Below are 27,313 nucleotides of genomic sequence, written 5' to 3' on the forward strand. Positions count from 1 at the left end.
AGGCTCTTAAAATGCTAAGCATTACTAATCAAAAGCAGGTAAATTAGTTTCAGTGAAACTGCTGGTGTTTATTCTCAAACACATTAACCACAGAAGGTCTGCTGCAAGCATAACATCTGTGTTTCACTAAAAGAGAAGGTAGGAGAACCATGACTTTATAGCTCAAATCATTGCCACGTTTTGTTTTTGTCTTAATAATGCTTTCTTACCAGTTTTTCCAAATTGCAGGAATCTCTAGAAATGAAATAAATTTCAGTCATAAGTATTATATCTCATTACAATAGGAGAAACAAAAAGTCTTCAAAAATAATTTGATTCCTAATTTTGTAAGATTCAATAGAGATTTTCTGGATAAGGTGGAAACAGGATATACTCTCATTTTCTTGTGATCTGAAGCATACACAATAGTACCAGCTGCTTCCGTTTTCTTACACTGAACAATTGTCTTCACATATTGTCAATAGAGAACAGCACTCTCGGGCATATTAAAGTCATTTGTAAATTGTTGAAGGTAAAGATCACAGTTGAATGTACATTTCCCGGGATGCATTGTCATTAGGAGTTGGACTTATTAAGTCACTTCCTGTCACATCAATGAGATTCTTGGGTCTTGTATATAAGTATTGTGAAAATATAATATAACAAACTACTGAACCATATTCTTCCTGGCTCCTTCAGTAATTCACAGAACAAGCCCTTTAGCCAGCATTGTGAAATGTAAATAAAGTGTAGAATTTTATAGATACAATATCTAGAATATTGGCTACATTTATTTAGTTCTTGATGAAATCATTAAAATCCAGCTAAACTCTACTTTATGTGACATTAAGTGCTGCTAGAACCAATTTAGAACTTTTCCCTATTATTTTGTGGCCTTAATGCAGCCATCTGATATAAGCAGTGATGAGGGAAAAACAACTTTCTCTCATTTTCTATACCTTCTGAAAGACGTTCTGATTTGAAGAAAAAAGCGTGTCTTAGAGAATGAGGTACAGACAAATAGAAGAATCTACACTTGAGAGATACAGTTAAAATGGCATCTGCAGCCAGCAAACTTGTTCTTCCCACCTGACAGACAGAATTCAACTCTTTTCATCAGCATTCAGTTTTAATGCATTTCCAGCAATGCAAACAACAATAAACAAAAGGAAAAGCAAAGGAAACATATCGCTTAGAACCAGACGTCTGATTCAATTATCATGTAATCAGAGGAATCAAAAGCCAGTTTCACTCAATAAAGAAAAAGTGGATATGGAACTTTTATAGCCTATGGTTCTTTCACTGGAGAAGGAAAAAGGTTGTTAATGTGATTATACATATGAAGGTTTACTACTGTCTTTAACAGAGGCTTGCAATATTTTCAGTGCCAAGAGAAAATACTAAAGAAAAAAGACTCATTTTCTTCTTTAATAAGCAAAATCAGTAGCACCTTAATATAGCAATAAACTGAAGATGATTGTGAGTTATACTTTCTGTCAAGGATTTAGAAGGCCCTCTAAATTGGCCTCTGGGTATTTGTGTTGTAATAGGTTACAGGAGAAACATGTAACACATGCAAAGTTCAAAGGATTTTTGAATATGCAAATGCATTGCTGATACTATTGAGAATCCAATTAAGAAGATTTACATATTATGTTCTCAAGTTGGTACCAAAAGTATCATGAAAATTTTGAGTCAGGTAGATCAACTTCCTTCATTTTATAAAGAAACTCAACTGAGAGAGATCAAATGACCTTCACAAAATGTACAGCAGTGAAGTCTCTCAGTTGAGTGGTATGTTTGCCACTACAGCACACCTCACATGGAGGAATCTGAAATGCCACACACTATTGCCATATACAAAACAAAATACAGTGCCTTGAAACACAAACACAACCTTATCATAAATATTAAGATTTCTCTCATTAGACAAACATATTAAATGCAGGAAGCATAAAAGTGAAAGTAAAAACCACCCAGTCACTAGTGTGATTATTTTATTGTTTCCTTGCAGATTTTTTCCCTTGACTACTCCTCCTCTTCACCTTTTTAAACAAGCCTTATTGAGGTATAATTTAGACACAATAGAATACATCATTTTTCTGTAAACAGTGTGATACATTTGTCCATTATATACATGCATGTAACCACCACCCACTCCAGATAGAGTATTTTCATTACATCTGTCTACTTCCTTTATGCACATTTACAGTCAATTTCCACAATTACTCCTGCCTCAGGCAATGCTCATTTACTTTCTATCTCCATAAACCACCTCCTATTCTCAGATTTCATATAATGGACTTATACAGTGTGTACACTTTTATGTCTGACTTCTTTTACTCAGCAGAATACTTTATAGATTCATCCACATTGTTGAATATATTGGCAGTTTGTTCTTTTTATCACATATTCCTTTGTATGGCTATACCACACTCTTTATGCATTCACTGTTGACCATTTCGGTTATATCCAGTTAAGGGCTATTATAAGATATTATGAACTTTCCTATCCATGCATCTTTTTATATGATTTCTTCCTTACCTGGGGTTTGTCTGGTATTCCTCATGCTCACGTTTGAGTTTGCGACCTTCACAGGGTGTCATATCCTATCCATCTGCCCTACATTGGTAATGTTAATTTTGATCACTCTGCAAAAGGTTTATCAATTTTTTCAGTGTGTAATTAGTATTTTTCTCACCTTGAAATTCATAAGCAATCTGTAAGTAAGCACTTGAAGGCCGTGAAGTTATCCCATTCCTCATTAAAACTTCACCCTGGATTTAGTATCTATTGATGATTCTTAAGTGACCCCATTTTTATCATTATGGTTACAAAATAATGACTTTCAAACTCCAGTAATTCCCTTCCCATTTACCAGTCAATCCACAGAATTCTATAAGGGACACCTGGGTGGTTCAGTTGGTTTAGCATCTTCCTTCAGCTCAGATCATGATCCCAGGGTCCTGGAATCAAGCCCCATATCTGGCTCCTTGTTCAGTGGGGAGCCTGGTTCTCTGTTTGCCTGCCGCTCCCCCTGCTTGTGCTCTCTCTCTCTGTCTCTGTGGCAAATAAATAAATAAAATCTTAGAAAAAAAAAAAGAATTCTAGGGGCGCCTGGGTGGCTCAGTGAGTTAAAGCCTCTGCCTTCGGCTCAGGTCATAATCTCGGAGTCCTGGGATCGAGCCCCACATCAGGCTCTCTGCTCAGCAAGGAGCCTGCTTCCCCCTAAAAAAAAAAAAAAAAAAAAAAAAAAAGAATTCTAATATAAGCAAGGCCTCTCCCGCCCCACCTCACACCCATTCATTTATTTATCTATTTATTATGATTGTGAACCCTTGAATTTCTATTTTATCAGTGGTTCATTATGGGTCTTAATTATTTTGTTGCTCAAATTGTCCTAGATTTGACCAGTAGGAGCCCTGTCAAGTTATTCCTATGCTCTTATGAACTGACTTACCAACTTTTTCTTTACTCTTTGTTACTTTCAGACGGAACAAGATGCTCTAGGCTTATCTTGTATCTGTCTGCCTCATTCCTGGACTCAACCATTTCTCCAAGGAGTCCTGACTCCTTCACGAGAAATGGTATTGGAGATCTAGATCTGGGTGTCATATGTGCTCATTGCCCCTGAAGTAACTTTGCTCTGTGGCCCTCTTACTGGATAGAGCGAGGAAAATATGCCTGTTTATACACAGGTATCTAAAAATATACAACAAAACATGCATACACACATACATACACACATGCACATGGATTAGTGCACACACACACACACACACACATTTTAGAAATCATGGATTCTCAGTGACACTTCCAAATCTAATCCATCTCCACAGAGCTTTCTGTTGCCTTTTCCACATTTTATGCTTTTTTCCCCTCACATTCTATACTTCAATGCCCCTTCTTCCACAGTGAGAACACTGCCTCTCAACATCATCAGTTTTGCTCATATGCTACTTTAAGAGTTGTTTCCTCCAAACCAGTAAAATAAAGAAATCTTTTAGAAAGAAATCACAGGGTGCCTGGTGACTCAGGTGGTTTAGTGTCTGCCTTCAGCTAACGTCATCATCATGGGGTCCTGGGATCAAGCCCTGCTCATTGGGGAGTCTACTTCTCCTTCAACCCCTACTCCTTCCCCTGACCCTCTGCTCGTGCTCTCTCTCTCTCAAAAATAAATAAATAAATAATTACATACATACATACATACATAAAAAGAAAAAAAATCTTTAAAATAAATAAAATTTTAAAAAAATTTTTTTAAATCGAAATTTGGGCACCTGGGTGGCTCAGTTGGTTGAACGACTGCCTTCGGCTCAGGTCATGATCCTGGAGTCCCAGGCTCAAGTCCCACATTGGGCTCCCAGCTCCATGGGGAGTCTGCTTCTCCCTCTGACCTTCTCCCGTCTCATGCTCACTTGCACTCTTTCTCCCTCAAATAAGTAAATAAAAATCTTCAAAAAAAATAAAAATTTGTTTACAAATCTCCTCTCCTCCCCACAACCTTGCCCAAGACTAAGACTATATAATCAGGGGCGCCTGGGTGGCTCAGTGGGTTAAAGCCTCTGCTTTCGGCTCAGGTCATGATCCCAGGGTCCTGGGATCGAGCCCCGCATCGGGCTCTCTGCTCGGCGGGGAGCCTGCTTCCTCCTTTCTCTCTGCCTGCTTCTCTGCCTACTTGTGATCTCTGTCTGTCAAATAAATAAATAAAATCTTAAAAAAAAAAGACTATATAATCAAATGCCTCATTCCTAAATTAATTGTATTAGTCCTTTCTGCCTTTCTCCTCAATGTAGATATGAAAATCATTTGAAATAAAATAAAGTTTATTTATTTCCATTTGCTTTCAGTTTTAGATTTTTTTCCTTCCTCATTCTGATTTAATTTCATTTTTTGAATATGTAAAACATTAGCATATGTTCAAAAGTCAAAAATATTCAAAAAGATGCATTCAGGGAAGTGTCATTCATTCCCTTCTGTATTTTTCCCACCCTATTCCTCCATATGTGTAATGATTCATTGTTTTCTGTGTTTCTTTTTGTAAAGATAAGCAGACATGTGCACGTTTTCTTATCTCCATCTTTCTATACATGCAAATGGTAGCATATGTTTGTGCCCTTTTGCACTTTGCCTTTTTTACTTAATATCATCTCCCTGGAAATCACTCTTTATCAGTTCACAGAGATCTTCCTCATTATGTTTCACAACTGTATAATCCTCATGCATACGTATCATAGTTCATTCAACCTATCTCTAAGCTCAGGCATCTAAGCAGTTTCCTATATTTTGCAATCATATGTAATCCCAATAAATCACCTTGATCATATGTATTTTCACATTGTTTGAGTCATATGTTTAGAGTAAATTCTGAGAACTGGGACTGCTAAATTGAAGGACAAATGCCTTGTGGTTTTGTTCGATATTACCAAATTCTCCTCCATTTCTCAAAGCTGGTGGCTTTGCCACCAACAATCTATGAGAGTACCTGTTTCCCCCAGCCTCTATTTATACAAAAATTAACATGACATGGGGTACGTGGGTGGCTCAGTCCGTTAAGGGTCTGTCATTAGCTCAGGTCATGATCCCAGGGTCCTGGGATGGAGCCCCACCTCAGGCTCCCTGCTCAGCGGGAAGTCTGCTTCTCCCTCTCCCTCTGCAGTAGCCCCTGCTTTTGCATGCTCTCTCTCTCTGTCAAAAATAAATAAATAAAATCTAAAAAAAAAAAAGTTTAAAATATGACACCAAAACCAAAGCACGAGCAACAAAAGAAAAAAAATAGATATTCTTTCCTAATTAAAAAATATCACACTGTATCACAGGTACTTTCACACGCCACTAGAGCCCTTTGTGAATGTGATTCTATACAGTTGCATGATAATGCATTGAACAACTATACCATAACTTGGTTTTGGATATTTAGATTTTTTCAAAATACTAATATTTTATATTAAGTGACAATGGACATTTTTAGTGTATAATCATTTGCCCATATGTAGAAGGATTATGTCACTAGAACAAATTTCCAATTTTCCCTCAATATCCTCATTTTACATATGAAGGGCATTGAAGCTTGGAGAGAGAGCAAAAACTTTGCCCATATGTTTGAGAAGTTCATGCCTTCTATGAGACTACTTCAGCAGAAGTATTTTGCTAAAACCAAATCATTTACACCAATCCGTGGGCAATAATATCTTTGTCCAGTATAGTCATTAATGCAGGGAAGAGAGGAAAACTTTAAAAAGTATCAACTGAAGCAATCCCCTTTACCTCCACGAATAATTCAAAATGACTTTTTTTTCATCTGATGTGCGGGGTTTAGTGAGCTTTAGGGTTTTAATAAAGAGCTTCAGAATGATTGCCAAGTACTTCAAGTGCTCTCGGAGTGCACTTGGTGTTTGCAAGGATTTTCATTTCATAGATTACTTTGTGCAGTAATTTGAAAAACTAAGTGCTTTCCTTTAAGCATCCAAAGTTATGATACAATCTGCATTGAAAATGTGTGGCCTTGTATTGCCTTCCTATCTTAGCATTGGTCACTCTCTGAGAAGCAAGTTGAATTTTTAATAGAATTTGCCTTTTCCTTAGGAACCGTGGTAGAATACCTGCTTCCATTAAAACTGCAACACGGCTGTTGGGATTGGAAGTTTTCTCTGTGGATGCAATCATTTTATAAGCTACAAAATACTGGTATTTACACTGATAATCTTGTATCAGTCCTATTCAATGACATGACTGTCCTTCCCTTTGCTGACTGACACGTCAGGCCTCCAGCCTCCCATAGTGTCACACTCAGTAAGGGACCCCTCACTTAAAACCTGCTGGTGTTTCTGCCTCAAACCTTGCCTTGCTGCCTGGCTGCCACCTTTGCCTTGGATTTTGCTGGTCTTAAGCTCAGGTTTGTTTGACAAAGCACCTGCGAACTTCAGCTTTGGTTGTTTCAAGAATCTTACTCCAAATTGCATATTTCTTGGCATAGGGCACATCCATGTCATGTCTCTGGCCTGTTTGCATTGGGCCACATCTGAGGCTGGATCAGGCAATTTCCATCAATAACTCCCTGCCATGAGATGGAGGTGCTCACATGTCAAACTGCAGACTGCATCCTGCTGGCAAAAAGATTTATAACCTCTGGGTCCAGAACTTCAGAGTCACTGTTGCAATCAATATTATAGGTTCAAATATTGACCAGAGAGGTTTTGTCAAGGTTTTATGCTCAGCCCAGTTTTTCCTGGAGTAAATGAGTTGGGTTAAGCTCTTCTACACATTTTTTTAAACCAAAAGGCCAGTTAGTCTCTCACCAAGATAGAGAACATGTTCCTACCTCCCCAAACCCCTAACACTCTCCCTCTTCTTCCCTCTCTCTCACACAAGAACACTATAATTGCACTATAATTTAATTATATTCACAAAATTTGTTAACATGTCCTTCTCTCATTCTAAGCTGTGTACTCCTCATGGGTAAAAAATGAGTCTTATGCATGTTTGTGCTCTGCCCCCTTAGGTCTAGCACATGACCTAGAATAAAGTGGGTTTTCCCGATTATTCTCTTTGAGTGATTAAAACCATAAATACAAGTGTTGATTCCTTTGAAATATTTGTTATGAAAGTTAAACAGGTGTTCAAGAATTATTTCCAAGCTCAAACAGTTTTTCAAAGACTAAAGCAAAAGGAAGACAAATAACAAATTCTGGAGATCCTTTTAGCAATACTTCAACCAAATAGCAAATAAGTACATTCCTTCCATTGATACTTATGAGCTAGAGAATGGTCCCAATTGGCCAGTTTCATGCAGGTCTGAATATACACATTTGGGTTGAATTTGAGCAAGAGACGATATCTGTGAAGATGGTCAATCATACTATCCGTGAGTGGATCTATAGTAAGGACGTTTAACTGTTTCAGCGTTAGAGAGATAAACTTAAGAATTATTACTGTGAGAAATGGGTGAGGGCTTCAATTGATGATAATAGAAGGTAATGCTGAGCAACAATGAGGTTTGAAATCATACATTTATTATGGAGTTATCAACCCATGACTCTGGAAATTTTGATATATTTTTGATATATTTGAGTTTCAAGAACAGTTTGCAAAACCTTGTATTTTATGCCCTGTTTTCTCTTTCAGTATAAACCTTCAATAGGGAGTGAATAAGTCACAGGGATGTAAGGTACAGCATAGGACATATAGTCAGTGGTATTGTAATAGCATTGTATGGTGACAGATGGTAGCTACACTTGTGGTGAGCATAGCATAATGTGTAGAGTTGTTGAATCATTATGTTGTACACCTGAAATTAACATAACATGGTGTGTCAAGTATACTTCATTTTAAAAAAATGAAATAAGTTAATTAAAAAATATATATGCTTACAAAATTGTAAGCTAGTTAATAGTTGGGACCATGTCTTTGCCTCTTTAATAATAAGCACACTCTCATAGTTGGTATCCAAAAATATATTATTGATTGCTTCATACATGAATGGAAGAAATAAGAGTAAGAATATTAAACATGATAGAATTCTCCATATAGCCATTATGGAGTAACAGGTGTCAGACTTACCCTCTTATCATGAAGTACTATAACATTTCACAAATTATTTGTGGTAATAATGTCTAGGTATTGAGCATAGATAGCTCAAAACTTTGATACTTAAGAGAAGGAAACACATGAGGTGAGTTGCTTTTCAATCTGGCTTTTTATCTGGGGCCACTTTTGAGGAGATAGAAAAGGGAGTTGGAACCTAAGTAGAGTAATGGGAGAAACAATACAAATGGTGATTGACCTTTCACCAAAGGTAGTTGATGCCATAACATTATGGAACAACATCTTTAAAATGCTGGAGGAGGGGCACCTGACTTTCTCAGTAAGTAGAGCATGTGACTCTTGTTCTCAGGGTCATGAGTTTGAGCCCCATGTCAGCGTAGAGTTTACTTCAAAAAAAGTAAATAAAAAAAATAAAATGTTGGAAGAAAAAGAAGAAAGAAAACCTATAAATTCAGAATTCTATATCCATTGAAAATATCCTTCAAAAAAGAGGATGATAGAAGAAAACACAAGGAAAATATTTGTGACCCTGAGTTAGGCAAAGATTTCTCAGACATAACACCAAAGGCATATTACAAAACAGAGGAAACTGGTAAGTTGAACTTTATCAAAATAAGGAAAGTTTTGTTTTGTTTTGTTTTTGTTTTTTTTTTTTAAGATTGAGAGCAGTAGTTTGTTACTATCACATGCACTCACAGGCAAGGGAAGGAGGATTTCATATGCTATACAGAACCACAAAGAGGTTGCATTTGGAAATAGAGTGAGAAAACAGAGGCTGTGGGGAGACAGGCTTTGTAGTATCAAAAGGATGGAGTGCACCTTGGTTGTCATTGGCTCCTTTGAATAATTCTGCCACTTGGCAGTGAACTGAACCTTACTTCTGAAATAAATGGGAACTGAACTTGATCTATCTGATAGGGAGTGCTATTTGGCTAGGGAATATTTTCCATGAGAGCAGAGTGGGAAAGAGAACTCACAGTCATCCCATTTGAGGCTCTCCTACTTTTACCTTATGTCAAGGTAGTACATAATATTGGAATGAGTTCACAAGTATCCACTTAAAAAATTTTTTTAACTACATACACTTTCTCTCTCTCTTTATGTCTCTCTTTTTTAATATGATAATTTAAATATAAGAAGAAGTGGTGCTGAAGGAAGAGCGTGAAAGTTGTTTCAATTAGCAATTTAAGTGAAACTCTAGATTAGGTGTCTTCAGAAACAAATATGTGTGTGTGTGTGTGTGTGTGTGTGTGTGTGTGTGTGTGTGTGAGATATGGCTGTTATTGGAATGTCTGCCCTTCAGAAGACACTGTTGAGGCAATAAAATGGCAAACCAAAGACAGGGAAAAATATATGCAAGTCACATATTTGAGAAAGAATTTATGTCCAGAATATATTAACCAACATCAGTAATATGGAAAAAAATTTTAAACAAACAACTTCACCAAAGAAAATACACAAATGGCAAATAGTGCATGAAAAGATGCTTGATATTATTGATCATTAGGGAAATCCAAATTAAAATCATGATGAGGTATCACTACTCATCTATTAGAATGACCAAAAAAAAAAAAAAAAAGAATCCTGATAAGTACTGGCAATGATGTGAAACACCTGGAAATACATCAATAGTGAATGCTAAATGGTACAGCCACTTTGGAAAATAGTTCAGTGGTTGCTTATACAGTTAAATGTACAAGCCATGTATTTACACAAGCAAAATGAATGAAAATATATGTTCACACAAAAATATGTTCACATATGTTTATAGTGGCTTTCTGCATGCATAGTCACCAAAATTTGAAACCACACAAATGTTCCTCAAATGCAGAATGGATAAGCACATTGTGGTGTGTCCACATGATGAAATACTACTCAGCATAAAAAGAATGAATTATTGATATATGCAATGATTTGGATATATCACAAATGTATTTTGTTATGTGAAAGAAGCTAGCATCAAATGGCTACATAGAGCGTGATTTCATTTATATGATCTTCTGGAAAAGGTGAAACTATGGGGACAGAAAGTAGTTCAGTGGTTGCTTTTGACTGGTAGTAGATGGATAGGTTGACTTTATTATTTTTTTATCATCAAGCATTTTTTATTTTATTATTTCTATTAACACATAATATATTATTTGTTTCAGGGGTACAGGTCTGTGATTCATCAGTCTTAAACAATTCACAGTGCTCACCATAGCACATACCCTCCTCAGTGTGGATGGGTTGACTTTAAAGGGTCACATGGGAATACATTTTGGGTGATGACATTGTTCTATAACTTGATTAAGGAGACATTTGACTATGTGAGTTTGTCAAAGCTAGCAGAACTATACAAGAAAAAAAAAGATTTGGAGTGCCTGGGTGGCTCAGTTTGTTGGGCATCCAACTCTTGGTTTCAGCTCTATAGTGATCTCAAGGTTGTGGGATTGGGCTCTGTGCTTAATGTGGAGTCTGCTTGGGATTCTCCCTCTCCCTCTGCCCTCCCCCAGCTCTTTCTCCCTCTCTCTTTCAAACTAAATAAGTAAAATCTTTTTTAAAAAAGATTAATTTTACCTTATGTTATTTGTACCTTTAAAAATGAAAAATAGGGCGCCTGGGTGGCTCAGTGGGTTGAGCCGCTGCCTTCGGCTCAGGTCATGATCTCAGGGTCCTGGGATCGAGTCCCGCATCGGGCTCTCTGCTCAGCAGGGAGCCTGCTTCCCTCTCTCTCTCTCTCTGCCTGCCTCTCTGCCTACTTGTGATCTCTCTCTGTCAAATAAATAAATAAAAAATCTTTAAAAAAAAAAAAATAAATAAAAATGAAAAATAGTAGGGTATAATGACCATTTTCAGATAAACAAAAGCTGAGGAAATTTGTTGCCGGGAGACCTAACCTCTGAAAGATGATAAAGAAAGTTCTTCAGGCTAAAGAGAAATGGCACTAGAAGAAAACTCGAATCTATAACAAAAAAAAATGAAAAGTAATAGAAATGGTAAATATGTGGGTGAATATAAAGGCTGTCTCTTTTTCTTTTAGCTTCTATATTTCTTTAGGAAAAAACTGATATTTGGGCACCTGGGTGGCTCAGTGGGTTAAAACCTCTGCCTTCTGCTCAGGTCGTGATCTCAGGGTCCTGGAATCGAGCCCCGCATCGGGCTCTCTGCTCGGCGGGGAGCCTGCTTCCCTTCCTCTCTCTCTGCCTGCCTCTCTGCCTACTTGTGATCTCTGTCAAATAAATAAATAACATCTTTAAAAAAAAAGAAAAAAAACTGATATTTAAAGCATAAATAATATATTTTGGTATTTTTAATATATGTAGAAGTTAAACGTATAACAAAAAAGCACAAAGTATAGGAGGGAAAATAAAATCATACTCTTTTATTTATTTATTTTTGAAAAGAAAAATAGGGGGAGAGGGAGAGAGAGAATCATTTTTTTTTTTAAGATTTTTTATTTGACAGACGGAAATCACAAGTAGGCAGAGAGAGAGGAGGAAGCAGGCTCCCCGCTGAGTGGAAAGCCCGATGTGGGGCTTGATCCCAGGACCCTGGGATCATGACCCGAGCTGAAAGCAGAGGCTTTAACCCACTGAGCCACCCAGGTGTCCTGGGAGAGAGAGAATCTTAAGTAGGTTCCATGCCCCCAGCATGGAGCCCAACACAGGGCTCAATTTCACAACCCCGAAATCATGACCTGAGCCAAAATCAGAAGTTGGACACTCAACCAACTGAGCCACCCAGGCACCCTGTGAATCATACTCTTTTAAATGTTTCAAGTTTTACATGAAGTAGTACGATAGTAATTCTAAGTAGACTGTGATAAATTAGGGATGCATATTATAATCCCAGGAGAAAGTAGTACAAGTAGGACAAATATAAGAATCAAAATCCAATAGAGGACATCAAATAAAAAACTACAAATGTTCAAATAACACAAAAGAAACAATAAATGAGGACTGAAAAAAATGTAAGGGACAAATAGAAATAGCTTAGAAGGTAGATTTAAATGAAACCATATAAAACCCTGCCAATTCATTAGGAAGACATCACAATCTTAAAAGTGAATGGATCAAATAAGAGAACTATAAAATAGATGAAATAAAAGCTGACAGAACTAAAATAAACACAAAAGGCCACATAGTAGGCAATTTCATTACCCTTCTCTCAGTAATTGATAAAACAAGTGGGCAAAAGATCATATAGGGCTGTAGACTATTTGAACAACACTATCAACTAACTCAACCTTATTGACATTTATAGATCACCTCAACAATTACTGAACATAGTTTTCATGTGCACATAAAATTTCTATCAAGATAGACAATATATTGGGCAGTAAATATGTACCAATAAATCTGAAAGACTAAACACAGAGTATGTTCTTTGAAAACAACAGAAATAAATTAGAAATCAATAATAGTAGGATAATTAGAAGATTCCCCAAACTTTGGAAATTAATCAACACTTTGAAATAATCCATGGGTAAAAGAATATATCACAAAGAAAATTAGAAAATATATCCAACTAAGTTCACATGAAAACAGCATGCCAAAGTTTGTGGGGTGCTACTAAAGTGATATATAGAGGGAAATTTATACCTTCACATGTTTATTTTAAAAATAAGATTTAAAATCAATGACTAAATTTCTATTTTAAAGGCCTTGGACTACCTAATTTCAGGGCTCTCTATAATGCTGCAGTTTCGAGGTATTGTGGTATTATAAATAGATATGCAAATACATCAGAGGAACAGAACAGATCTACCAGAAAAAGACTCACACTTACACACTCAACTGATTTTCAAGGAAGAGTTCAATGTAATTCAAAGGAAAAAGGAAAATATCTTCCACAAGTTGGGTATAATAACCATATGGGAAAAAAATTAACATTGACTCCTTCCTTACATGATACACAAAAAATAATTTGAGGTAGATTAAGATCTAAATGTAACAGTTAAAACTGTAAAAGCTTTAAAAAATATTGCAGAATATCTTTGCAAATACAGAATCAGCAAAGATTTCTTAGAGCAGCCACACAAAAAACATTGAACTTAATGATAAACTGGACTTTGAAATAAAAAAGAATTCTGTTTTTCAATTTTTGTCTTTATGGAAAAGAAATGCAAGCAACACAGAGTTTGAAAATATTAACAACACATATATCTAAGGACTTGTGTCCAGAATATATAAAAATCTGTCAAAAATGGCTAATAAAAAATGGACAAAATACTTAAATGCTACCTGAAAGAAGATATGTGAATAATCTGTAAGTACATGAAAAGATTCTCAATGTTATTAGACATCATGAAAATGAAAATTAAAACCACAGTGGTACAACCACCTGGAAAACTGGTTGGCAATTTCTTAAACAATTAAATATACACCACCCTTATAATCCATTGATTCCACTTCTTGGTATTTTTTTTCCCACTCCTTGGTATTCACTTGAAGTTAAAAATATTGGTTACACAAAGCCTTATATGAGAATGTTTATAGGAGTCTTATTCATAATAACCAAAAACTGGAAATAACCCCAAAGTCTATTAGTAAGATAGTAAAGTGATATATTCATATAATGAAATAATATTTAGCAATAAAAAATAAGGCACATTTACAATAAAATGTCATTGAATTGTGCACTTGCATTAATGCTTATTTCATTATATATAAATTTAATTCAGCAATTTAAAAAATTTATACATTAATTCTTTGAGAAAAGATATTTAAGCTGAATAATACAAGGTGACATTGGTTCATCATGTAATTATTTTTCTTTTCTGATCCAGTTTGTTTGACCTACAAATATTTTATGATATATACCTATGAAACCTTAGTGAAAACAACCTTCTGTTCTCTGGCTCTATTCTTAAGAGTTATTCAAGGTCACCAAAGCACATTTATTGACTCTACAGTCAACATTAGCTTTTCTTTTCTTAAATCTTTTTATTTTTCTGGGACGCCTGGGTGGCTCAGTTGGTTAAGTGGCTGCCTTCGGCTCAGGTCATGATCCCAGCGTCCTGGGATCCAGTCCCACATCGGGCTCCTTGCTCAGTGGGGAGCCTACTTCTCCCTCTGCCTCTGCCTGCCACTCTGTCTGCCTGTGCTTGCTCGCATGCACGCTCGCTCTCTCTCGCTCTCTCTCTGACATATTAAAAAAAAAATCTAAAATAAAAAAATAAAATAAATCTTTTTATTTTTCTTTTAATTAAAAAAATTTTTTTTTCAGTACGTTGCATGCACAGCACGGAGCCCAACACAGGGCTTGAACTCACGACTCTGAGATAATATCAAGAGTTAGACGCATTACCAACTGAGCCACCCAGGCACCCTGTCAACTTTTAACTGAAATCTACATAAACCATATAACTACTGTTATTTCTGTGAATCTAAGTTATCGGCTTTGGCAAGGGGAGTGGGGAGATTAATTTATTTTGCTCAGGGATATTGGAGAATACACCAGGCAGATTATTGAATAATGCTCCCTAAAATACCTTTTAATCTGCAGTGCTGGATAAAAATTAGATAAAAATCACAAACTACATTAGTGGTCTGGATAAAATGAATTCAAACTTACTTTTAAGTTAGTTGGAGTAGAATTATCCTATTTTCCTGCTTATCACTTCTCCTTTAGGAGATGTGTTAATTTGCAAATGGAGCTGTTTCTGGAGGAAATATCAACTATTTGCAACTATTTGCAGCACTTAGATGCAGCAGACCAGAGGACTCTCGACACAAACAATATGATTAGGTGTGACATTGTAATTCACCATAGCAGGTTGCTGAAAATTTAAAGAGGCTGCCCTTTTTTGGTCCTGATTAGAATCCCGTCATTCATCTGTTCTAGCTAATCTCAAAAAGGAAAAGTATGGGGAAACTTAGATGTCTGCAGCTTTCAGAAATTGGTTCATCTGTTGCCAGGCTAGGTGAATTATTTATCAATGACTCAGCACATCTCTGGTGTTTGAAGACATATTGCACAAATTCAAAATAAGCTTTTATTTATTTCTGCAGCCAGGAAACACACCCAATTAAAATAAACAATTTGGAAAGATTTTTGTTTCTGAAAGTTATGAATAATTTCTTCAATATAAAAGTTCAGTGTCTGCATTTTGTGAGCCACTATGTACTTAGACTCCAATGCAATTTCAGTTCCCACCTTTTCACACGTTAAATGGCATGAATAGCTGTTAAATGCCCATGTGTTATAAATAAAATCTCAGGAGATATTAGAATAGAAAATAAAGCAGAATGGAAAATAGCTGAAGCCACACTTAACTCCTTCCTAACAGAACCTCAGTTTTGTTTAGGTATGTACTTCATTTCCTGCTCCAGAGGGAGTTCCCATTTGCCAAAGGAATAAAAGCATAGAATTTCTTCTGGTTATTCTTGCTCCACAAAGGTCATGTGACCTAAGTTAGATAGATCAGAATAAATTTTATTCCATGTTTTGAAGAGAAGTTACTCTTATTTGTTTTACTAAACAAGAAAATAAATACCCCCGTTGCTGTTGGCATTTTCTTGAAAAGAAGTTGTTGTTTAGAAAAGCAAAGAAGAAATTGATATTTTACTGAATCGGTGAATCACTGATGTTTCTATACTTGACCCTGCACTACCTCTAGTCCTCCTGGTATGCAAGAAAATATATTTCCTTATTGTTTAGGAAAGTTTAATTTAGTATTTCTTATCAAAAACTATTCTTCTAAACAACATGGAAGTATGTCATTATCTACTCTGGCCTTGATTCATAGTAAAATATTTTGTTGTTGGACTGAGTTTTAGGCTAAAATGATTCTTGTCTACATTGTTAGCAACAGAAAATAAGTGAATACATTTTAGTTCATATAATGTAATCCAATTCAGAAGGGGTTTACCAAGCCATCTCTAGGAATGTAAGAAGATAGCATTGTTGGTAGCTGAGAGACTGATTCCAAAATCCTCAAAATTACGGAATACCTCGAACTGAAAAAGCCTCAAGTATTAAATTGTCACACATACACACAGAACATAGAGGCAAACAATTATCAACCGAAGGAAATTGGACTGAAGTATAGTAATTTTAGAATATTGAGATTCAAGGAGAAGTAATTTGTATTATATCTACTCTATGACTATTGAATGATCATATATGGCAATGGCCTTGTTGGAAGTTCTCTGCACTGTTAGGGAATTGTGATTCAATTTCATTGAAGAAAGAGCATGAGATCCTGATGAAAAACAGAATGGAGATTATTTCTCTTAAGTGTGACAAATAGGAAAAATATGACCTGTGCATAAACTATCATCAATACAAAGATAATTTTACAATGTGAACTTAACTTTCACAAGTTAGGAAAATGATAATCATTGGTAAATCATTAAAGAGTCAGGCTACTGTGAGATGATCAGAAGAAAGGAAGATAGGAAAGAAACAAAATCCTAAAAAAAAAAAAAAAGGCACAATCTTTGTCATCCATGTAGCAGAATATCAAGGGTACTATTGAAGCCATAAGAAGGATTCCAGTACAAGATGGTGACATAGGAGGCTCCTGAATTCACCTCCTCTAATGAACACATAGAATCGACAGCTACGCACAGAGCAATTCTCTCTAAAAGAAATCGAGAAACTGGCTGAGCAACTCCAACACACTGGGTGAACAAGAAAATACCCACATCACAGAATCAGCTATTTTCCTCACTTCCTTTGTCACTTCTATGTCCCTCTCACACCCGGATTCTTGAAATGCCTACCTACGGGGTCCTTTGCTCTCTTCTGCTTTCCAGTCCTTCTCTTTCCACTATCTTACATTGTTTTATTTGAACACTCCCCTAGCAAAATAATCATCTATTCTTTCATCCTTTCTGCTTTTTTTTTTTTTTTTTGCCTTCACCCATTATCTTCTTTCCAATCCAGAAATAACCTACCATTTTCCTGCAGGCCAAGTCTATCTTGAGACTTTGTCTACATAATGCTTTGAGATGAACAGAATGTAGTACTACTAAGCAACTCAAAGCAACAAACCACTGATAAATGTAACAACATGGATGAATCTCAAAAACATTATATTGAGCAAAAAGAGCCAACCTAAATTGGCCGTGTCATTCCATTTATATTAAGTTTTTGAAAAGGTCAATCTAAGTTATCGTGTTAGAAATCAAAACTGTTCTTAACTGTCAGGTGGGGAATTGATTGGAACTGAGAATAAGGGAATCTTTTTTGGGTAAAGGAAACATTCTGTAACTTGTTTGGGGTAAAGGTTAGATGAGTATATGCATTATCAAAATTTATCATAGTACATATTTAAAATCTCTATAAATAATATATGTAAATTATATCTAAAAGTTTGGAAGAATGAGGACTCTAAGTTAAAAAAACTAACAAAATTTGGGGAGTCTGGCTGTCTCAGTCTGGAGAGTGTGCGACTCTCTGTCAGGGTCGTGAGGTCACATGACCAGTGTGGGGCTATTTAAAAAACAAAGAGTCTTAAGAGCTCTATCAAACAACTGCAGAGTGTGGACCTTATTTGGATTCTGAATTAAACTACCAAAATGAAAAGAATAAAATTTGAAAAAAAAACCTTAACAAAAGTTATTATAAATTAATGTTTAAGTAATTTTTTAAAATGGCTGCCAATATTTTCAACTTAGAAGTCTGTGTTTCAGGGGTGTCTGGGTGGCTCAGTCGGTTAAGGATCTACCTTTGGTTCAGGTCGTGATCCCAGGGTCCTGGGATGGAGTTCCCTGTCAGGCTCCCTGCTCAGCAGGAAGTCAGCTCCTCCCTATCCCTCTGCTGCACCCCCTGCTTGTGCTCTTTCTCTCTCTCACATAAATAAAATCTTTTTTAATAAAGGAATCTGTTTGGGGCGCCTGCGTGGCTCAATGGATTAAGCCGCTGCCTTCGGCTCAGGTCATGATCTCAGGGTCCTGGGATCGAGCCCCGCATCTGCCTCAGCATCCCTGCTGAGCAGAGAGCCTGCTTCCGCCTCTCTCTCTGCCTGACTCTCTGCCTACTTGTGATCTCTCTCTCTGTCAAGTAAATAAATAAAATCTTTTAAAAAAATAATAAAATAAAATAAAATAAAATAAAATAAAATAAAAAAGGAATCTGTTTCTAACTTTTTATAGAAAATAGGAAGACCTAGAAACATTGAACCTACATTTTCAAATAAGCCTAGCAGCTGGGCTTAGGATCAAATAAATTCTTACAATCCCAGTGGCACAGAGACCCTGCCATTCTCCAATGTGTCTTTCATACAACCAATCTCATTCATTTATGTTATTTCGGCAGGCACATAGGTACTTGTGTTCATGACTCTGGTCATATCCATTTCATCCATTTAGGCTTTTTTGTTTGTTAGTTTGGTCCTTTGGCCCAAATTCTAGTTCTTAGAACTGATGTGACCATTTTCATTGTATTTGGGCAAACTGGAGTGTCTTAAGATTACACATACATTTTTTTTTAAGATTTTATTTATTTGTCAGAGAAAGAGCACAAGCAGGAGGAGCAGCAGGCAGAGGGAGAAGCAGGCTCCCTGTTGAACAAGGAGGTCAATGCAGGACTCAATCCCAGGACCCTGGGATCATGACCTGAGCCGAAGGCACATGTTTAACCAACTGAGCCAACCATGCACCCCAGATTTCACACACATTTCAACAGCATACTCGCAGTGTCACTGAAGTAACAGGCCCAAAATTTATCCCATACAATAGACAGGAACCTAAACAGAGATGGGTCATTACCACTGAACCAGAAACCTGGGAATTAAGCACCTTTTATAAGGGTACAAAGAGGTAATAAAATAATAAAAAATACAGACTGCCTACACATAAAGAAGACACTACTTTGTGAATAATAAACCTTTCCCATATTTTTCCTGAGGTTCAATTTATTAAGATATCAAATCCTAAAATTTCTCTCATTGAAATCTGAGTGTAACTCATTCCATAGTGATAGTTTTTCCAAAGGTCTTGTAATTAAACACGGAACACTTAAGTGATTTTATTAATGAGATTTCCTGCTAGTTTAAATTTATTTCATCTTTAAGGCTGCCTGAACATTTTACAGGTCACAAAAATATTTTTAAGGATTTTTTAATGGAAAAGTAACTGAAATAGGTTGGATCAAAATAAGCTTCTCTTTCCATCAGAGACCAGGCATGAAATATTTCCATTCAGATGGAGGATTTTTTTGGCTTATAGTCACCTGATGAGTGAGATATGAAAATCAGATTTCTAGCTTAGCTAGGGAGTTTTATGTAGGAGACTATATTACTCTCATTTCTATTCAGTAGCATGTACAGTGAAAACAGAAACACTGCAATTAAGTAATCATCCAGTTTCCTCATAAAAACACATTGTTTCAGATGATATCAAGAGGACATGATAAGCAATCTATAGGACTTAGAAATATAACATACCAGCAAAATGTTTTGAAACCCGTTGTCAACAGTATTTACGAGGCATGGCCAAAGAGGGTGGGTGATAAGAAATGACATAATGGCTGGAAAGGTCTGTTAGCAAACACCTGTAGATTGCAGTTTGAAATTAAATTTTCTTGTCATTAAAGAGAAATTAATTTTAAGTAAGCATGTCATTTGCTTCCCTGTAAGCATCTCCACCGATTCACTTATCTGGGTTGCTAGCCAACAGGGTCTCAGTTGCATTGTGCATTGTAGCATCTACAAGGCAGAAAATAATAATTTGCATTACTAAATTAGGGAGAAAATACAAATTAAATTAAGTTGAATTTCTGCTTCTCGCACTAGTAGTGAACGGGGAGAGTTCTGGTATGAAATAAGACATTTGGGTTTGGCCAAGTATTCTAAGCCCAGGGAGGTTAAGTGACTAACAATGATACACTTTTCTTAGACACACTCGGAAGGTTCAGATAAATTTAAACTTTGAGTCATGCTGGGAAATGAAGGAGGATAAGGAGTGAGAAGAGAGACCAGGGTGACATTGCAATCAGTCGTGCAATGGTGTTTACAAATGTTGGCCTGGATTTAGAGCTTTCAGGAACAGAGTTAAATTATACCAGGCCAGTGTCCTGAATGGCTTTGCGCAGTGAGGCACTTGTCAAGTTCCAGAATGATGCTTCCAGAGCATTCATGCCCTTTTCCACCAAACTAGGACAGTGGTGTTTAGATATTAAGTTGGTGTCTTCATGGATATTAAACATCCTAAAATAATATTTGATTTCTCTCTACATGACATAGTCAAGAAATTTGAGATCTGAAATGTCCAGGTTAATATCTGACCTTTCTGAATTTAATAAAATACATTCAGATACATTTTTAAAACTTTATCTTTAATGCGATTAAAGGTAGTGATTTGAAACCCCCAAATAATGAGCATATACTATACTTTGTGCTTTATATTAATTATCTGATATAATCCTCACCATGTCTCTATGAGATAAGGTTTATTTCTGTTATAATTCTTATTCTACAAATGAGGAATCTGAGAGTTTAATTTGTTCACAGTCATTACGCTAGTAAGTGGATGATTTGGGATTTAAATTCTGATCTGTCCTACTTCAAAGTATTTTAAAACATATGTTGTGACACATTGCTGCCTGGATACTGATCAGCCACTTTTTTTTAATTTTTAAAAATTACAGTAGAACAAGGCAGAGTAGAAAATATTAGGCAGCAATGCAGGTAGCAACAGTTCATGAAACTTTTCTTTCAGATGTGTATATATGTATGCAGCATGTATATAATGATCTAAAATAAAAACGCATTTCTTGCTGTATCACAGTAAGAGAGAAATTTAAAAAACACTGCAGTCTACATTCTCAAATCAAAATAATCTGTGGTAATTATAATATGCAAAAAAAGAATCCCCCTAAAATAAAGTACCATAACTGGAAGATTTGATGGGTAACTTCCTCAGCTTTAGAGGCTGTGTGGGCTGTTTTACATTTTCTCCTTTACTAGATATATCAGCCTCTATTTCTCAGATGACTCTGGATTCTGCAGTCCATAGCTCGACCAACTACTGCATGGCACTTAAGTGTACACAAGATCTCATATGATGCCATTTAACACTGTGTGTTACAGCTTATTCAAATATTAGAGAATATAGAGCTTAAATATCTTTTCCATAGTCACCCAACTAGTACCAGACAGAAATAGGAATCAACTATAGACACTATGATGTGTCCCCTTCTCCTCATACTTCCTTTAGATGGCATATGGCAGGTGTTCCATGCACACACATTTTTCGGGCCCCCTGCAGAGAATAGGATGCTTAAGAAGTGTGAGTCTTCTTTGCTCTTTCATAGTTTGGCTATTGTGGACATTGCTGCTATAAATATTCAGGTGTGTGTGCCCCTTCAGATCACTACATTTGTATCTTTAGGGTAAATACCCAATAATGCAATTGCTGGGTCGTAGGGTAGCTCCATTTTCAGCTTTTTGAGGAATCTCCATGCTGTTTTCCAGAGTGGCTGTACCAGCTTGCATTCCCACCAACAGTGTAGGAGGGTTCCCCTTTATCTGCATCCTCGCCAACATCTGTCATTTCCTGACTTGTTAATTTTAGCCATTCTGACTGGTGTGAGGTGGTATCTCATTGTGGTTTTGATTTGTATTTCCCTAATGCCGAGTGACGTTGAGCACCTTTTCATGTCTTTATTGGCCATTTGGATGTCTTCTTTGCAGAAATGTTTGTTCATATCTTCTGCCCATTTCTTAATTATATAATTTGTTCTTTGGGTGTTGAGTTTGATAGGTTCTTTATAGATTTTGGATACTAGCCCTTTATCTGTTAGGTCATTTGTGACTATCTTGTCCCATTCTGTCTGTTGTATTTTGGTTGGTTTTGTTGACTGTTTCCTTTGCTGTGCAAAAGCTTTTGATCTTGATGAAGTCCCAATAGTTCATGTGATATATATATATATATATATATATATATATATATATATATATATATATCAGCCATCACTACCCCCCCTCTGAAATCTTGCCATTTGCAATGACATGGATGGAACTAGAGGGTATTATGCTAAGTGAAATAATCAGAGAAAGACAATTATATGATCTCTCTGATAGGAGGAATTTGAGAGGCAGGGCAGGGGGTTATGGGGGGAAGGGAGGGGAAAAAAATTAAACAAATGGGACCAGGGAAGGAGACAAACCATAATAGACTCTTAATCTCAGGAAAGAAACTGAGGGTTGCTGAGGGGTCAGGAGGGGAAGGATAGGGTGGTTAGGTTATGGACATTGGGGAGAGTATGTGCTATGGTGAGTTCTGTGAATTGTGTAAGACTGATGGTTCACAGACCTGTACCCCTGAAGCAAATAATATGTTATATGTTAATTTTTTAAAAGTGTGAGTCTTTAGTGCATCACTAGTGCTGATAAGATACTGTGGCTGTTTACACCAGTAATAAATATATGTCTGTCTTGATCTGACAATACCAACAAAATAAATCTTTGCAATCATTTAATTTAAAAAACATTAAGTAACAGAATTCTGTAGTCCTAAAATTACCAGTTTTTCAGAGAATGAAGAATCCTTCCGAGATCCTGACCCTAGTGTGAGTAGAAAGGGAGGAATGAAATTAGATTCGTTATAAATAAGATACTGACAGATAAGGAAACTTAATTCAGCAGCAATATATTATAATGAGGAGCTTTAATAGCTTATTGCTCCTTGCAAATATTCTCTCCTTCTGAGCTATATGAAACATGATTGTAAATGTAAGAATAATTAGATTTGGATGTTCATTTAATTGACTCATCCAAATCCACACATAGGGACATCAGTTGTATTGTAACTATATGTCTGTTTACTAATCTAAGGCAATTTGTTGAATAGAGGCCATGTGAAAGACAGTGCACAGAGCATCTCTAGAAACATTGTGATGCATAGTTTTTTTCGTTTGTTTGTTTTAAGATTTTACTCATTTACTTGACAGAGAGAGAGAGTCTAAGCAGGGGAACCAGCAGGCAGAGGGAGAGGGAGAAGCAGACTCCCTGCTGAGTAGGGAGCCTACTGGGGCAGGATCCCAGCACCCTGGGATCATAACCCGAGTGAAAGGCAGAGCTTAACCAACTGAGCCACCTAGGTGCCCTTGTGATGCATAGTTTAATGTTAAATATGTAGTAGGCACATATGTAAAAATAATCCAAATGTGTCTTTATACAGAATGTATCGATTTAACTGGCTAAAATATAATTAGATATACAAACAAGAAATAAATGTGAAAAAATACCATAGCCAGCATGTTTAGGAACATACAGGTGAGATAAGCAGGAAATAATGTATTTAGCTATAACTCATAAATTCTCAAATGCTTTTGAGATGGCTTTTCTGAGAGTACCAATATAGCATTTAGCTACTACCAACTTCATTTCTATTTCTGGGAGCTAGTAACCAGGAGATAGAATGCTACAGGGTTAGTGTTGGCAAAAGACCAGGTGTTTCAGATGCCTGTACTCACTGGCACGGCATGAGTTTTATGAGGATAAAGAGCTGGGAAATTAGCTTTTTCTCTGAGAAAACACCAAATAGCAGATGACGCCGGTGCTTCAGGAGGGCCTGGAGGGCCCTGGGGCCCTTGAATGGGAGGCTGCCAAGGCTTCACTGGAAGATTAGGCAGCAGCAGCCCAGACCTGGTCTTGGTCGTGGTCGGGGGTGGGGCTCTCAGAGGCAAGGACAAGGACAAGGAGTCCATCGACAAGCTGGGCCGCCTGATCAAGGGCATGACAATCAAGTCCCTGGGAGGAGATCTGTCTCTTCTCCCAGCCCATCAAGGGCTCTGAGATCATTGGCTTCTTCCTGGAGACCATCCCTGAAGGATGAGGTTTTGAAGGTTATGCCTGTGCATAAGCAAACCCGTGCTGGCCAGCAGACCATGTTCAAGGCATTTATTGTCATGGGCGATTACAATCAACACACTGGTCTGGATGTTAAGTGCTCCAAGGAGATAGCCACTGCCATCTGTGGGGCCATCCTCCTGGCCAAACTTTCCATTGTCCCTGTGGGGCAAAGCTACTGGGGGAGCAAGATCGGCAAGCCCTGTACTGTCCCATGCAAGGCTGACTGGCCTCTGTGGCTCTGTGCTGGTGCGCCTCCTCCCTGCTCCCAGAGGCGCTGCCCAAGAAGCTGCTGATGACAGCCGGTATTGACACCTGCTACACCTCACCCCAGGGCTGCACTGCCACCCTCGGCAGCCTCACCAAGGCCACTTTTGATGTCATTTCCAAGACCTGTGGCTCTCTCACCTATGACCTCTGGAAAGAGATTGTGTTCACCAAGTCTCCCTAATAGGAATTCACTGACCATCTTGTAAAGACTCACACCAGAGTTTCTCTGCAGAGAACACAGGTTCCAGATGTGGCCACCACAGGGTTTTTTATAAGAAAAATAAATTGAATTAAAGCCTGCTTAAAAAAAAGAGTTAGAAAATTATGACTCTGTTTTATATATAAAGTCATGTCATAGTTACAATCATTTATCTATCACCAAGAATCTCATAATGGTGCTGTAATGTAAGAGAAGACAACTGAATTTAGAGTCAGAAGACTACACTGAAATAAAAGGCTAAAATTTATGAGCTGAGTAACCTTGAAAATTAATTAGGCTTTAGATTCTTCCACTGAAAATTGTAGATGGTAATTCTTTTTTACAGGAAGTTGTAATGGTAATTTGAGCTTGAATCATATAAAATTGCTGATATTTGATCATTTTTATCTATAAAAATGATCATTTCATTTGGATCAACCTAATAGTAAGAGTTATACATTTATTGAATCTTGTCATATAAGCACTTTGTTATGTTCCACATGTTGTAGTAGATTACAATGATAGCATCAATGTTTTACCCCTCTCTGTATTTGTGCCCTTTGCAAAAATATATTTTCAGTGTCCTCCCATCACTAGTTGGCTGACCTACCTTGGGCTCAACATCTTGACTTATTTTTGTCAATGGAACATTATAGCGTGGGTGAGATCGTGCAGAGGTTTGAAGTGAACTTTAGCAATGGGGCTTGCCCTATTTTGCTACGGGAATCTGTCCAGGACAGACTGCTACAGAATAAGATACATCTAGACAGAGTTAAGGACATCCAGTCATTCCAGCCTAGGCCATTCTAGATCAACTGACATTCAGCCAACTCCTAGACCTGTTCAGGAGACCAAGTATGATTAGTATAGCCAACCTCCAACTATAAACTTTTAGTTGTATACCCTAGAGGATTTATATCAGTACTCATATTATTGTAGCAATAACTAACAAATATAAATGATTCTCTCATCTCATGCACACAACAAATCTATAGGCTCTATTATCATCCTCTCTGGACAAAAGAATACACTGTGACCCAGAGAAAAGTTCAATGAACTGCCCTGGGTCATATTAACAGACAATAAATGACAGAGGAAAGGTTTGAAATTATGGAGCTGGGCTTCAGAGGCCATATCCTAACTAGTATACTGAATGGCTTTGTTCTTGTGAAGATGAAATGAGATTATTTTTTTGAAAGTGCTTTGTCAATGTTAAAGCACACTAAAAATATAAGTCATTATTATGAAGCTGCACCTCTTTTTCAAAGATGCTGTAAAATTCCAACTAAGTTTTTTCTTTGTCTCATAAAAAAAGAAACCCCAGGCAAGCACTAGATGATTTAAAATGCACTGTTCTTTGATGTGCCAGTTACATAGGGAAAACTGATAAATGGTGAAATTTAGCATGCCACCTTCCTTCCGAATCGGTGATAGACCGCTGCTATTTGCTCGGCAACTACCAAGTAAACAGAAAAATGAAGCCATGGTTTTCTTGGCAAGTGTCATTAAAAATAGATTAAGTTTACAGTAAATGTAATCTGTAGCATAGATCATACAGACAAAAAAACCTGAAGGGGAAATGAAGGCATTAATAAGATATTTCTTAATTTTATGAAGCGTTACACACATCAGACCACTGAACCAAAATAACCTAGGGAAATAGCGATGAAACAGGCATTTATTCCTCAGCTTCGAGGAGGCATGCAAATACAAATGGTGCAAAACAAGAAGCTGATTATGCCTAGAAATTGGAATAAACATAAAAAAGAAAAGTCTGGAGATGCTAATAGGCATTAAGTTTATGAGCTGTGACTTTATTTACATGGAATATTCTCTATGGGCATGAATTTTGTTTTAATTCCATTCGACTTTTCATTTATATATATATCAAACATCCCCCCCCCAAAATTTATTATTTTCTTAAAAAAATAAAACTAGAATGCTACACTGGGTGAAATGAATAATGGGGAGAACTGAAGAGAAATAGGACTCTGTGGAAGGGTGTGCCTAAGCTAAGCAAGGTATGACCAGAAGAGGGACTTCTTGATTTGGGAGGCTTTTGTCTGCAGGAGTCCTTTTTTCTTTTTTTTTTTTTTTTAATAAAACACAGAACTGACACTTTTAAAAAGAGAGAAAGAAAAAGTGAACTTAGAACAAAAGGAAAGAAAAAAAGGAACCTAAAAAAATAAAATAGATGAAATAGAACAAGGAAAGAGAGTTCTCCAGAAAGCATAACTGAGACTTAAATGATTTATACAAAACCTATTGTTTCATAGGTGTCTCCAAAAGATCCTAGCCTTGATTTCACAGTTTCCTCTTTAATCATTTGTTTCTCCTCTGATAATTGTCACCTAATTGGCTCTGTCTTCTGAAATGGGAAAGAGGAAGAATGCTCAGAAGAGCTTTGCTCTTGAGTCTTTCTCTAGTATTCAGCTTTGAACACAAACTATTCAGTCATTCCTTCATTCAACTTATTCGTTAACTAACAATCATCTACTGAGAGAAATGATAACTTTTCCTTAGGGCCTGGGCATATA

General features: G+C 36.7%; 1 pseudogene across 1 annotated transcript; it reads left to right on the forward strand.

Moving 5' to 3' along the window:
* The first annotated feature begins 7,743 nt into the window (after positions 1 to 7,743).
* On the forward strand, positions 7,744 to 24,758 carry LOC308337322 (small ribosomal subunit protein uS5-like; annotated as a pseudogene). The gene is made up of 2 exons: positions 7,744 to 7,843; positions 24,003 to 24,758. The product of its transcript is annotated as a small ribosomal subunit protein uS5-like (transcript).
* The last annotated feature ends 2,555 nt before the right edge of the window (positions 24,759 to 27,313 follow it).

This window comes from Martes martes (assembly GCF_963455335.1).
Source record: "Martes martes genome assembly, chromosome: X".
In the NCBI taxonomy this organism is placed as follows: domain Eukaryota; kingdom Metazoa; phylum Chordata; class Mammalia; order Carnivora; family Mustelidae; genus Martes; species Martes martes.